Here is a 14,938-nt window from a genome sequence, read left to right as displayed (position 1 = left end):
GGGGGATTAAACAAATTCCTGGAGGAGTGGTCTGTCTGGGACAATTAGCTGTGATATGTGGAACCTCCATGTCCAATGGCAGTATGCCTCTATACTAGTTGCTGTGGTAGAAGAAGCGAGGGGGACACGGACTGATGCCTTCATGCCATACTTATGGGCTTCCCGGAGGAGTCTGGCCACAGTGCAGCAGCCTCAATTGCACTGTGGCCTGCAGCAGCAGCAGCAGGAGTCCTGCAGCTGGACGCCCAGGCAGTGTTCATGCACAGCAGCAAAGGGCTCCAAGTGATGCATGCAAGCAGTGGGGTCGCAGAAAGATATCCCCCCCCACTGGGTCCTATAGCTCTTGTTGCCCCCCCCCCCCACTGATCTCATTAAAAAGAGTAAAGATTTTGCTGTTGGAAAAAGATGGGGGGAGAAGAGCCGAGGAAGCGGAAATGACAGCCTGCCAGGGGACGTCCTGGATGAGTGGTGCCAATTTCAACATGAACGTGGGCAGGAGGCCAAGATGCGAATACGCGCCTTCCCCCAGCAGTGGCGTAGCTAGAGGGGGGCAGAGCACTAAGTTTTGCAGGGAGCTTCACCGCAGCGTGCAAGCGGCCCCTCCCCCTTTTGCTCCCCCGCCCAGAATGGCTCCGAAGAGGAGGGGGAGGGGCCCCTCGCACGCATCTAGCTACGCCACTGCTTCCCCCCAGGCAGCTGTGCCACCACCGCCCTGCATAAGCCCCGTGCAGCCGCGCGGAGAGTCCCCCTGATGCAGTTATATAACAGCGCGCCGGTGTCTCCTGGCAGGGCTGGCGGATCAGGGCAGGAGCTGCCCCCCTTTCCCCTCTAAACCCAGTGGAGCCAGGCCAGGCGCGTCCACCGGCAGCCCCCCCCCCCCCGCCCGGCTCTCCCGCGCTCTGCAGGGGGATGATGAGTCAGGCCGGGCTGCTCCGGCGGGGATGGAGAAGGCGGAGAGAGGGAGGAGACTCGGGCCACGCCACGGAGCCCAGCTCGGCAGCGCAGCCAGCCCCGGGTCCTGGAGACCTCCGGCTTCCGCAGGCGCTTGGCGCAGGAGCTGTTCCTCCCGGGTGCTGCCGCCCGCGCGCAAGGTGAGTGTGCTCGCGCGCCTGGGGCCGTCGGTGCCCACGATCGGAGCCCACGAGTGGTGCCACTCAGCTTCCCTGCAAGGGGGCTCGACGGCACCGGCACCCGGACTCGCTGGCTGGCTGGCTGGCTGGCCCCGGCTGACTCGAGCGCCCTTGACGCACAGAGCGCAGGCTGCCAGCCAAGAGCGCACGGTGTTGGCGCTGCCGGTGGGGCGCTCCCGTGCCCCGATCGTGCCACCGGCAGGCAAAAGGACCCCCAGGGCCGCCCCCCCGCCAGTCATCCCTTCCCGAGCCCCCCTAAGCGAACTTTGGGCATCCTTTCCCGGAGCGCGCCTCTCCAAGCGCAGCGATGGCATCGCGCCTGCCAGGGGACGCTGAACTTGTCGGGAAAGGCGCTTGGGGGGGGGGCGATCTTCGCTGACTCGTTTCCTTTGGGGGGGGCATCCAAAAGTGACGCCAAAGCTGCCTGGGATGCGGCACTCGCAGGGAATCTCTCGGGGAGGGTCTGGCCCCTTGGCGCAGTGGGATGCCCCGCTTGCAGCCTGCGGAGAGCTGGGCCAAATGGGAGTGAAGGCGATGGGCGGGAATGGCTTGTGCAACTGCAGGCGTGCATCGGGTCGCGGGTTATTTATAGTCCCGGTGGGGAGAGGCGCCGCGTTGATCGCTTGCCATATGTATATAGTGGCTGTCCCTGGAGAGTCAAAAATAGTGCCCCCAGCCAGCTGCTCCGAAAAACAGGAACGGGATAAACGTGCGAGGTGCTGGCCAAACTTCCTCGAACAACTTGGATCCGAGGAGGAGATAAACGGCCTTGAAGGGCTGCCTCCGGTGGCGTAGCTAGGGGGGGGCAAAGCACTAAGTTTTGCAGGGAGCCTCACCGCAGTGTGCAAGAGGCGCCTTCCCCTCCCCTTCGGAGCTCTTCCCCTCCGTTTTGCTCATCCCCGCCCAAGTGGAGAGGAGGCTCCCTGCAAAACTTAGTGCTTCCCCCCCCAGCTACACCACTGGCTGCCTCCTTCTTTCACGTGCATAAGCGGAACTTGGTGTTGGTCTCATTCAAAAAATTGGTCAGCGGATATAGGTTACAGTCCTATCCACACTTTCCAGGGTATAAGCCCCATTGACTGTAATGGGACTTGCTTCTGAGTAGGCATGCATAGGATTGGGCTCATAGTGGTATAGAATGTTGGGCATGGACTCTGCAGCAGTGGAAAGACCTGGGTTCAAATCCGAGTCAGCTCTGACCCTGGATGAGTCACACACACATTCCCACATCCCAGCCTGACCACAAGGTTGTCATGAGGATAAAATGCGGTGGAGAACTCTGGATGCTCGTCCCCCCACCCCCCAGGATAAAAATGTTGCAAATCAAATAAGTTGGGGGGGGGGGAGAGACAGGTTTAAGCATTCCACGCCAACCCCCACAGCTCCTGGAAGAGAGAAAATTATATTTTATAAACTAGCATCAGTGGAAACCACTAAGGGCACAATCCGAACCAACTTTCCAGGGCTGGCATAGCTGTAGCAGTGGGGCATGTGCTGCATCCTGCAGTTGGGGGACAGTCATGGAGGCCTCCTCAAGATAGGGCAATGTTTGTTCCCTTACCTCAGAGTTGCATTCCCCTTATGTCAGTGCTGGAGAGTTGGTTAGTATTGGGACCTAAGCGTCTTAGGCGTGATACCCCATGGATGGGTGCAGCCAGTGACATAGCTAGAGGGGGTGCAAAGCGCTAAGTTTTGCAGGGGCCTGAGTGTTTGCCTCCGTTTTGCTCCCACTGACTGGAATGACTCTGAAGGGGAGGGGAAGGGGCCGCTTGCACCGTGTGTTCAGGCACCTGCAAAATTTAGTGCTTTGCACCCCCTCTAGCTATGCCACTGGGTGCAGCAAGTGGCTTTGGCTTTCAGGGTAGTGGTGCTGTGTCTCTGAGAATCAGGAGTACCTAAAGGGAGGGGTGCATGCCCTCTTTTGTTTGTTTTTGCTTTTGTAGCCACCAGTGAGTACAGAGGGTGCACAATGCCCAAGCCATGGTCCAGGTCTGGTTTGGCTGTTCAAGCAAACGGAACAGGCCTTTGAGGCATCACTGAAGCAGACAGAACTGCAAAGCATGCACCCTGGTCCAGAGGCATAATTTGGGCAGAGGGGTGCTGCACTGTTGGGGGGGGGAGAGGACATGACCGGCCTCCCACTAACCTCTGGGTTCTCCCTAAGAGCAGTGCATTACACACCCCTTCCAGCTTTCTGTGAAGGCTCCCAGCTCCTCAGAAGCTAGGAGTGTACAAAGCCAGCAGTGTCCCACCTCTGAGGAGAACCTGGGGCAGTGATATCATGGCGTTGCGTGACATCTTGGTGTTGCATGATGTCACTGGCCTGGGTACTGGGGTGATTTGGTACACCCCTGCCCTGTTCTGTGTTGCAGAGGGTACCAGGGCACAATTCTAGGCCTTTGAGGCCAGCTGCTTATGGTAACAAATGCACAGGTAATGCTTTGAGCCCCCTTGAACCAAGTTAGGTTCAACTTAGGTTCAACTGTTAGGGCTGAGCCCCCTTGAACCAAGTTCCCTTCCCAGCCATACTGACCTGGTCTCCCTTGTTATCTGACAGTTCTGTGGGTTTACTCTTCCTCAGGCTCTTGCACTCTGCTCACTTTTCTTAGGAGACTTTCTTAAACTGAGTCTTTAATGGGCCTTTAGATTATTCACAAGTGGGTTCCCTGCAATGTGTTACCCGTTCAAAAATTCTGTCTGCAGCAGGTTCCCCCCCCCAACTTTGGTCTTTTGAAATGGCTGTTACAGGATTCGGTTGTACAGGGAGATTTGTAGCGTAGTTTAACTTTCACATGACTATTGAGTCGTGCTCATGCCTGACTTCTTTGAGCGGCAAGAAGTTGTGTGAACTTTAAGTTGTGTGAACCCAAGACTAGCCCTGATTCCACTACCCAAGTCCCTGCAGCCTCTGCATCTCCCCCCCACTCCTTCAGTTTATGTATTTGTGTTGGGAACTCTCTCTCAGTTACCCTATAATCCTGTTGTGCTCATCTTGTTGTGACAATCAAAGTTTCAAGAAGGAGCAGGAAAAAGTAGAAAATATAAGTTAGTACATAAAATGGGGTTAACTTCAGAAGCGCTGCTGAGGCCTGCATTTTACTGGTTCATTTTACAGCTTTATTAACTACTAAGAAAAAGAAAAAAAAATTCTAGGTGGAACCTAGAAGGGCATGAACATGTTTCATTCATTAATTAGTGTAATTTTCTAGTCTACCTCCAGCGGGGAATGCATCCATTATTAACCCATCAGGGCCGTGGAGGAGTCTTGACTTGTGGCTCTGAGGACTTAAATCTGCCCAAGAGCTGCCTGTTCATTTGGGTACAATTACAAGATGGCACGTGATGCCCCTTGCATTGTAGACATGTGTTGTTGGCACATTTCAGGCAGGGAATCCAGCCCACATCGTTTAACTGGCTGTTGCGTGGGTCTGTGTCTGTGAGGAGTAAACAATCTTGCTTTCCAGAAAGGGAGGGGCTCGACTATGAAAGAGGCTGGGAACAGTTGATGGCTTGAAATAATCAGTTGTGTGGCTGATTAGGGGGAAAGTAGACAACAGACAAATGGCGTGCACTGTTTAGCACTGTCTGAATTCAAAAGTGTCCATACCAAAGCATTCTGCCCTCCTCTGCTTTTTATCTGGTTGCAGAGGCAGGCAGTCTTTTCATAGGAGTGGATTATAAAGAGTTGCCTCCTACTTTATCCCCACATGAAAAACCAGAGTGTCCCTTTGTAGCACGGTGTACCAGGAATGTGACAGTGTTGTGTCCTAGTGATGATGAGAACATCTTTAGTTTTCCTTGATTGCCCATGAATGGACAAAGTGGTCAGCTGATGGTTCTATCTAAAGTCAACTTTGTGTTGCTTCTTGACTTGGGATAGCTGGTGTCCCTTTTATGGCAGATATTTTATGACACATGCTTGGGGAGGGTGGGGCTACAGAGGAAACAATTGGGAGCTGCAGTACGGCCAACTGTTGGGGGAGGCAAAAGGTAGATCTCTGGCTGCTGTGTATTTATTTAAAAGATTTTTATCCTGTCTTTCTGATAAGTGCTCAAGGCGGCTAACAATTCAAACACAATAGATAATCATGTTGTTGGCAACCTTCAGTCTCGAAAGACTATGGTATTGCGGTCTGAAAGGTGGTTCCTCTCCAGTGTGTGAAGCCTGGGTAAAGAAGGTATGGAGGATAGGCTGTTACCCATGCAGCAAATCCCCCCTCTCCACGTCGATGGAATGATCCAATGGAAAGGCAGAAGCCAATATGGTTGGTTCCATTGGCCAATATAATATAGATAACATAATGCTAATAAATCAATAAAACTAAAAAATATATACTCCAATAAACTGTTTCTGAAATCTCTGCACACAGCCCACCCATAAACTCATGGCAGCAAAACATTCACATTTATAAGCAGTTGCATGGAAATTATTCATTAAATCAAAAAAGCATAAATAAAGGCAACCTGATGCATAAGTGCTCTGTTAGGGTTTTGAACTTCCATTTATTTAATAATATCAACGACATGACTTTTCCCTCCCCCCCCTCCCCCAGAAATTAGGCTTCAGATATAAAGCCTAAAGCCTTCATTTCTGGGGGAAATGAAGAGTCTTGTGTGATGTGAAAGTATTGTAAGCTCAGTTCTGTTACTGAAAACAAATTCCTGGGCTGAGCAGGTGCTCAGAAGCACATTCTTCCTTAATCCTATGGAATTGCGTCTGCCCCACCGACACTGTATTTTGAATTCAGCTCCACTTGGGTGGATCTCATTGGAGGTTGAAAACCCAAGGGAGATCCCAGAAGCCTGACATCAGCCCGCCCTTAAAGGGTTACAATTATTATCATGGCTCAGAATGGGGGGAAAAAGGAGCAAAAAGGAGGCCGCATGGTTTCATAGATGCTCCTTTCATAGTCGAGTGCATCCCAGATGTGAAACTGTACATTTTTCCCAAAGGGCAAACCTGTACAGGTTGCTTTTTAGATGTATGAGTTGCATTTGCAACCCCTATGATCCTCAGTGTGCCCAGGGGGCAGCTGCAGGAATGGCAAGTTGACTCACCCCATCTGCAAGAGAGATGCACAGTTATTCTTTGACATGTTAACGGACCTATGACACTGCCTAATTCTGAGCCAGACCATTGGGACACCTAGTTGTGTGTATGCCAATCTGGCAGCAACTCAACAGGCATTCAGGCAGGGGCAGAGTGACCAGATGTCAAAACTGCAAAAGAAGACGAGGTACCCCAAAATGTAGGACATCCAAGAAAGATTTAAGACATGACAAAATAAAAGCTAAAAACACTTGTATATTGATTTCATGTGGTTAATTAAAACACTATATTACTTATTATGAAACTTAAAACTATATTACATATAATTTATCATGTATAACTTATTAATTACATGGCTGTCTGCGTGTAAAGCAGATATTCTGCAACCAAGCTGTGCTCTTTTCTCTGTCTTGTCTTGTTCTCTGTCTTGTTCTTGAGGACAATTTATCACATTCCTATTTCTAACACTCTGTCTTGAAGCCAGAGCACAGCAAGCATCTTTGCAGACACACCCTTAATCCCTTGACCCTCCCATCTTTTTCATGTTTCCTTCCCCAGTTATGCACTCAGTGCTTACACTGATGCACTGCCATCCACTTTTCTTTAGGACACCTGTGCTGAACTCAGTTTCATCTCCAGGCTTCTTCTGGTCCTCTATTCTCATTTCTAAAATGATGGGCATGCAATTTCCCCCCTGGAATTAGTGGCATCCTCTTCTCAACTTTCCGCCCTCCTACCTTGTATTGCATTCTCTTAAGCCATCTCCTCTTTGAAGTGCTGCCAAAAAAAGAAGCAAACCCTCTCATTGCATTGCAATGTGTTTCTCCTTGCCAAAAAGTCCTTTCTCAAGTTTTTGAGGTGTGGTTTTTGATCCTTGATAGCCCCGGGCATGTGCAATCCTAGTCTTCTAGGATGTCGTTCTTGAACTCTGAACAAGTGACCCAAGGCAACCCTTCCATTTCTGCCACAAAAGCCAAGCAGGATGCCAGGGGCTCTCTCCACATTTTCCACATAGCATACATTAAAATATGTATATTATACATTAAAATATATACGTTCTTACTTGTGCACATTCAGCACATCTTACCGCAAGGGCAGGGGTTGCCAACCTGCAGCATGCCACGTGCCATTTTTTATGTACAGAATTGGGAACGTGCCACTCCACCTAATTTCAGCCCTCTCCAGATCTGCCTGGATGGTTTTACTGGCCCATGAGTTTTACGAAGTCTCTGTTGGGCTATCTTCACCCGGCCCCAGGCCTTGTTGCTCCCAGTCTGGGCTGTGCACTGGGAGAAGTGCTGTGCACTCACAGCCATGTGACCCTCCATCAGCCGATGCAGCTGTGAGAAGCGACTTTGCTTGTGCCACTCAGGAAGTGTCTGCGTGCCACTAGCAGCACCCATGCTGCGGCTTGGCCACCCCTGCTCGAGGGGGATTAACCTGCATTTTCTCAGTCAACCAAATACAATCTTTTGTATCACTCCAAAAAATGTTATACTTCCTCCAGGTAGCACACTCATTACCCTTCTGCTTGGAATGTGCAATGTGGATCTACCCTCTATCAGATATTTTTGTTCCATAATTAGAGCAGCCACCAACATTTCTTCTAAAGCAGAGGTTGAAATGAGTCAGATTACTGCTTCATCTAGCCCATCATTGTCATTTACTCCAGCTGTCAATAGTTGCCTCGGTGTACATCAAGATCTTTTGCTTGCACTGCTTCCTGAGATTTTAAGCAAACAAAGCTGGAGATTCAGGGGCCTGAAACCCTAAACCTTGTGAATAAAAGCATGCGCTCTTATCATTCAATGCTGGCCTCTTCTTGTGTTTGCTTCCACCTTTTTTCATGCAAGTGCAAAATCACCTGCTAAGTAACTGAGAATGGCAGCTGATAGGTGAATAGATGGGGACACAGTGCTGTCAGCGTTCGTTGTTTTCAGTGTTGGTGAAGGTGAATGTGAGTAGTGTTCTCCTGGATCAGACCGAAGGTCCACCTAAGTCTTGTTTTCCCACAGTGGCTTCCAGGAAGCCCATCAGCGAGGCTTGAAAGCAGGAGGTCTGGTCTAGAGGGTAGAGCCTCCATTAGCCCGAAGATAACATCAGAAGGTCACCAGTTCGAGGACACCGGCAGCTCCCTGAATGGCTGAGAATGGCGAAATCTTGAAGCAGCTGACAAGCCGAGCTGAGTGATTCCATCGGCTCTTGGTGTGCCCAAGATGCGTCTTGGCTGCCCTCCATGTGAGAGATGGAGCTGCTTGTCAGCCTGTGTGAGAGAACTGGAGGCCAGAAGTGAGACCAAACCAGGAAGATCCATTCTGAAATGTTGGTTCTTGAAAGAGAGAACCTCTATGATTGTAAAAATCCCCTTGAGGATTGTATGATTGTACAAATCCCTCTATGATTGTAAAAATCCCTGTCTATGTAAACCGCCTTGAATAAAGTCAGAGGAGTAATCTGATTACCAAAAAGGCGGTATATAAATACCTAGTTGTTATTATTATTATTATTATTATTATTATTATTATTATTATTATTATTGAAAGCAACAATCCTCTTCCACAGCTGGTATGCAGTGGTCTGCTGCTTCTGAAGCCAGAAGGACCATGTAGGCACCGTGACTAACAGCTATGAATTTGTCTACTTCCTTTTTAAACCCACTGAAACTGCTGGCCTTTACCACATCTTGTAGCAGTGAATTCCATAACTTCAACTCCTAGGACAATTGGCTCATGTGTTCAGCTGTGCCAGCCTAACTCAGGATTGGGCAACCAGTAAAGTGTTTCGAACAATGCAATTGCATCATGAATCATTTTTAATGATTTTCAAAGGAGTTTTCATGTGGGTGGCTAAGATACACATCAGGCCAAGTGTTTCAAGGCATTATGAAGTACGTGAGCCAAATGGCTCTTTAGGGAAACCGACTTTCATTTTCTCTGTGACTTGCAACTCCTCAGGAAGCCTTCTTTTTCAGCAAGTTGCAGGAAAACATGACTTAGCATGTCCATCATGGTCACAGCAAGCAAGTCCTCAAAAAATTTCCCCTAATTCTGTTAAGGCAATTTCTTTCTTTCTTTCTTTCTTTCTTTCTTTCTTTCTTTCTTTCTTTCTTTCTTTCTTTCTTTCTTTCTTTCACAATCTGCTGCTATTATTTGCAGCAGCAGACATGATCATACTGTTGCCTGTATCTGTCACTGTTTGCAGATTTTTTCATGCAGAATTTTATACCTTATTAAAGAAGTATACCTTATTAAATTGTATACCTTATTAAAGAAGGATTTTGGACTGACAATCAGCCTGAAGAAAACACAGGTCATGGTTCAGGATGTGGACTCACCTCCCTGCATTACAATCTCTGCGCATGAACTGGAGGTTGTCCATGACTTTGTGTACCTTGGCTCAACGATCTCCAACACTCTTTCTCTCGATACCGAGCTAAACAAACGCATCGGTAAAGCAGCTACCACGTTTTCCAGACTCACAAAGAGAGTCTGGTCCAACAAGAAGCTGACGGAACATGCCAAGATCCAGGTCTACAGAGCTTGCGTCCTGAGTACACTTCTGTACTGCAGCGAGTCATGGACTCTTCACTCACAACAGGAGAGGAAACTGAATGCTTTCCACATGCGCTGCCTCCGACGTATTCTCGTTATCACCTGGCAGGACAAAGTTCCAAACAACACAGTCCTGGAACGTGCTGGAATCCCTAGCATGTATGCACTACTGAAACAGAGACGCCTGCGTTGGCTCGGTCATGTCGTGAGAATGGATGATGGCCGGATCCCAAAGGATCTCCTCTATGGAGAACTCGTGCAAGGAAAGCGCCCTACGGGTAGACCACAGCTGCGATACAAGGACATCTGCAAGAGGGATCTGAAGGCCTTAGGAGTGGACCTCAACAAGTGGGAAACCCTGGCCTCTGAGCGGCCCGCTTGGAGGCAGACTGTGCAACATGGCCTTTCCCAGTTTGAAGAGACACTTGGCCAACAGTCTGAGGCTAAGAGGCAAAGAAGGAAGGCTCATAGCCAGGGAGACAGGCCAGGGACAGACTGCACTTGCTCCCAGTGTGGAAGGGATTGTCACTCCCGAATCAGCCTTTTCAGCCACACTAGACGCTGTTCCAGAACCACCTTTCAGAGCGCGATATCATAGTCTTTCGAGACTGAAGGTTGCCAACTACTATATATTAAAGAAGTACAAACTTTTGTAGGGTTACTCTGGACGCTGAATGCAAATTTTGGCTCTGTTTTTGGCCATGGTTCCTTTTTCCTCCTTAATTGTCCTCCCTCCTTCTTCTAAAATAGGAACTTTGAACCATTGCACTCAAGTACATGGGTACATCTACACTGCACATGTATAGCAGTTTTATGCTACAGTACTTTGTCATTCTTTCCTTCTGGGAATTGCAGGAAGAAGATGCTATTATGTCGGAACTCCCTAGTCCAGTGATGGTGAACCTTTTAGAGACCGAGTGCACAAACTGCAACCCAAAACCCACTTATTTATCGCAAAGTGCCAACACAGCAATTTAACCTTAATACTGAGGTTTTAGTTTAGAAAAAACAACTCATACATTAACATCTTTTACCTACTATTACTTGTAACCCGTAATGAACTTTTCCTCTAGAAATTTGTCCAATCCCTTCTTAAAGGCATCTAGGCAAGTTGCCATCACTGCTTCCTGTGGCAAAGAGTTCCACTGACTAATTACATGCTGGGTAAGGAAATATTGGCAGGGAAGGGGTGGCTGCAAGACCTTACTGCTGCTCATTTTCTCAAACAAGAAAAAAAAGTTTTTAAAGCCCCACCCACAGAAGTGGGCTCTAAGGCTGCAATCCCAGCCACTCTTTCCTAGGAGTAAGCCTCATTGACTCTAATGAGGCTTACTTCTGAGTAGGCATGCACAGGAGCAGGCTCCAAGGCTGCAATCCCAGCCACTCTTTCCTGGGAGTAAGTCTCATCAACTCTAATGGGGCTGGTTGGATGGCTGCATCATGCTGTATTTCATGCTCACAGCTATGTGAAATTCTGCATGCACTTCTTTTCCAATAGAATTGGAGAAGCAATTCTGTGGTTTACCTTTAAGATAATATAAAAATTAGTTTTGTGTGACGTTCTTACAGATAAGCCTCCAGCGGGCAATAAGGCAGGGCCAGCAGCACGTGCAGGGCTGGCGCCACAAACCCCAAGCTGTGGCCCGAGTGCTCTGCTCCCCTCCAGCCATGCCACTCTGTGAGCTATGCTCCCCTCCAGCCTAGCTCCTCTCCAACCCCACCATGGGAATGTCCGCGCTGCACCCCCAGGCTGCAATCCTTCCCTCACATTCTTGGGAGTAGCCCCACTGACTACAATGGACTTACTTCTGAGTAGACATGCATAGAAGTGGGCTCTCAGGCTGCAATCCAAGCCACACTTTCCTGGGAGCAAGCCCCACTGACTCTAATGAGACTGACTCCTGAGTAGACACACAGGATTTGTCTCTGGCTGCGCTGCTCACCCCCAGCTGCGCCTGTGCTGCGGAGGAAAAGCCTCTCCTGGCGCTGAGTGGGCAGTTGGAAAGGCGGGCTGCAAAGGTTCAACTGGCTGAGGAGGAGAGCAGCTTAGGATTGGCTGGTCTTCAGCCAGTGAAGGGCCCTGAGCCATTCTAACAGAAAAAGCCAGGAGTCTGCTGGATGCTGATTGGCTGAGCCTGCTGGAGAGTTGGGGAAGGGAAAAACAGGGAGGGAAACAAACTTGGGGCAGGTGGGGGGGCAACGGAGTGAAGGGAGAGAAGGCAGCAGCTTCAGCGCCCCTCTCCAGGCTGCCTGGCTCAGCGCGCGTGCCCACAGAAATGGCTCGGAGTGCCCTCTCTGGCACGCGTGCCATAGGTTCGCCAACACTGCCCTAGTCCGTCCGTCTCCACAGCCTATAGTTTCCAGGCCTCTCTGGGGAGATGGAATTACTTCTAAGGTAGCTTTAGGCTCTGGTGGAGATTTGCTGTGAAGCAATTTGTTAACCTCATCTGATTATTTCATAGGAGCTGGTTATTTAGGGCACAGTGCTAACCAGGTCTACTCAGAAGTCCTATTTTGTTCAATGGGGCTTTCTCTCAGGAAAGTGTGGTCAGGCTTGCAGCCTTAAGTGATGCTGGAACCTGGATCAGATTGGGCTGAAAGCACATCGATTGTATGAGGCTATGTCTCTGCAGGGGCCTGGATAAAATTGCACAAAATCAACATTTATTAATGAAAAATAGGAATTTTTTGAGAAATCCAGAACTCTAGGAAGAGCAAATATTTCTGTGCAATAAACTCACACAACTTTATTCAGGGGTGATGAGGAACTAGGACACAGTGCAATGCAATGAGACTAAGAACTTGTCATAAAAGGGGTGGTGACAGATTAGGCGAATCAAGAACTTGGAAATCATGCTCTGCTCAACCTGGGCTCTCTGCTTCCTATGTGAAGACATGTCGCATAGTGGTTCTCACACATTTAGTACTGGGACCCACTTTTTAGAATGAGAATCTGTCAGAACCCACTGGAAGTGATGTCATGACTGGAAGTGACATCATCAAGCAGGAAAATTTTTAATACTCCTAGGCTGCAATCCTACCCACACTTACCCAGGAGTCAGTCCCATTGACTACCATTGTTAAAAGAATATACATAGCAGCTTGATCAAAATACAGGTCTGTAATATTTCCTCAAATGCAGTCACATACCAGGGTAGCATCAAGTCTAATATATCAAAAATAAAATATTAAAATGTATGGAGACCCACCTGAAATTGGCTTGCAACCCACCTAGTGGGTCCCAACCCACAGTCTGAGAAACACTGATATAGCAGATTTCTGGGATTACCCAGGGATGAAAGTAGCAAATCGTCTTGTAGCGCCTTAAAGTCTAACCAGTTAATTTCAGCCTTGTGGACAACAGCCTTGTTTATCAGCTGCATCCATGGTGCAAAGCACCCAACACAGGCCCAGAAGCATACCTCTCTTTCGTCACTTCCAAACAGATTCTAGGGCTTGGATAAAGCCTTGATTTTTGCACGAGGCAAGACAACTAATACGAGTTACATGCTGTTCAGGCCAACCGTACACTTTAGCCATCCAATCTAGGTGAGAAGCCATTCTTGTGAACCAGTCCTCAGCCACACTTTGTGGTAGTGGTGCTGTTTCAAGGTTTCATCCCTGCAAAGTCAGTGAAAAGGCCACAAATAGATACCATTTGCTGCGTTTGGCAGGAGTGAATCATGGTTTCAGACCCAGCCCCTTCATGCCTTGCTGAAACCTCACCTTGAGACCAACAAATTGAATTCAGTTCCTCTCAGGAAGCCATCAGCTTGCTACAATGAAGATGACTCACCTAGGGTTGAGTTCCGTTCCTGCAGCCCAGCCCCGTTTAATGATGGGAGCCCCTACTCCAGCCTAATCTGTGCAAGGCAAGACTGAGACTTTGTTTTTGGCATGAAATTTCCAACACAGATTGTTGTGCCTCTGGCTCATATCTGGACCTGAATGATCAATTTTGCCTGCACTGTACAGAAATTACTCTTGCTTTGCATCAGAAAGGGCAGTGTATTCTCCAGCAGAAGTAATAGCAAAAGAGGCCTTTGGTCACAGTTATTGTCATTGCTTTTTACACTTGTAAATGGCGTACAAGTTGTGTGGGGCCGAGTCTGTCCATTCTCCATCGAGTTGCAAGATATTCCTTGTTCTGTGTTTGTAACTGCACAACACAAACAGCATGGGGTAGTGTATTCACAGACAGCCAGGATGGTGTAGTGGTTCTGGAATTAGACTTAGACATGGAAGGTGCAGGTTCAAATCCCCGCTCAGCCATGAAGCTTCCTGGGTAACTTTGGTCTAGTCACTATCTCTTAGTCTAACCTGCCCCACAGGATTTTTGTGAGGACAAAAGGAGGGAAGGAACTATCTACACCACCCTGAGCTCTAGAGGAAGCAGGTGGTGTGCCAAATTCTGCCCCTCTTGCTTAGTGATGTGCCAGTCCCTGCTCCTCCTTGCACTGGAAGAGAAGGACAAGGCAGCAAAGGAGAGGAGGAGAGTGGTGGGCTAGAGTGGTGAAAATGCTGTAGCCCAGGGGTGTCAAAGATAAGGCCCGCGGGCCAGATCCGGCCCGCAGAGCCATTTTGGGTGGCCCCCCGAGCTTTGGTGGAGTTCTGGAGCTGCCCCACCCCTGCTTGCTCCGACCATGAGCACAGCTCTGCAGCCGGAGAGAGTTCTGAGGACTGGAGCAGCCACGCACAGCGTCCCCAGACCTCGGTTCTCCCTCCGGCTGCGAGCAGGCCTCGCCCGCAGATGGAAGGGGCGACCGAGGGCTGGAGCAGTTGTGCACGGCATCCCCCGTCTTCCCTCCAGGCGCGAACAGGACTCGCCCACAGCCAGAAAGGCGACTGAGAGCTGGAGCATCCATGCGCGGCATCTCCAGCCTTCAGCCATCCCTCCAGCCGCGGCCAGAGCTCTCCCGGGCTTTAGTCATGGCCAGAGGGGGTATGGGAGCAGGAGCCGCTGTGCGTGGCTTCCCTGGCCCTGACTAGTGGCAGGTAGGTGGGGGCTGGGGGGCGACTGGGAGGCTTGGCTGGCTGGCGGGCAGGGGATGCTTGGTGGTAGAATGGGGTCTGGTGTGGGGTGAGGCAGGGGATGCTTGGTGGTAGAATGGGTTCTGGGGTCGGGTGAGGTAGCAAAGCGTGGGGGAAGCCTCAGCTTTTCAAAAAAACAGGAAGTGATGTCACTTGTGTTCAGGTCACTTCCAGGT

At 49.5% G+C, this 14,938-nt stretch overlaps 1 protein-coding gene across 1 annotated transcript in view; it reads left to right on the top strand.

The window, feature by feature from the left end:
• Positions 1–1,010: 1,010 nt before the first annotated feature.
• Positions 1,011–14,938, top strand: part of SYNE3 (spectrin repeat containing nuclear envelope family member 3) — a 92,206-nt gene continuing 78,278 nt past the window's right edge. The window contains exon 1 of the mRNA XM_066628665.1: positions 1,011–1,091. The gene's annotated coding sequence lies outside the window, so the exon portion shown is untranslated. The remainder of the gene's footprint in view (positions 1,092–14,938) is intronic.

This window comes from Tiliqua scincoides, chromosome 1, assembly GCF_035046505.1.
Source record: "Tiliqua scincoides isolate rTilSci1 chromosome 1, rTilSci1.hap2, whole genome shotgun sequence".
NCBI lineage: Eukaryota > Metazoa > Chordata > Lepidosauria > Squamata > Scincidae > Tiliqua > Tiliqua scincoides.
The sequence above is the reverse complement of the archived record's forward strand: the minus strand, read 5'-3'. Positions and strand labels throughout refer to the sequence as shown.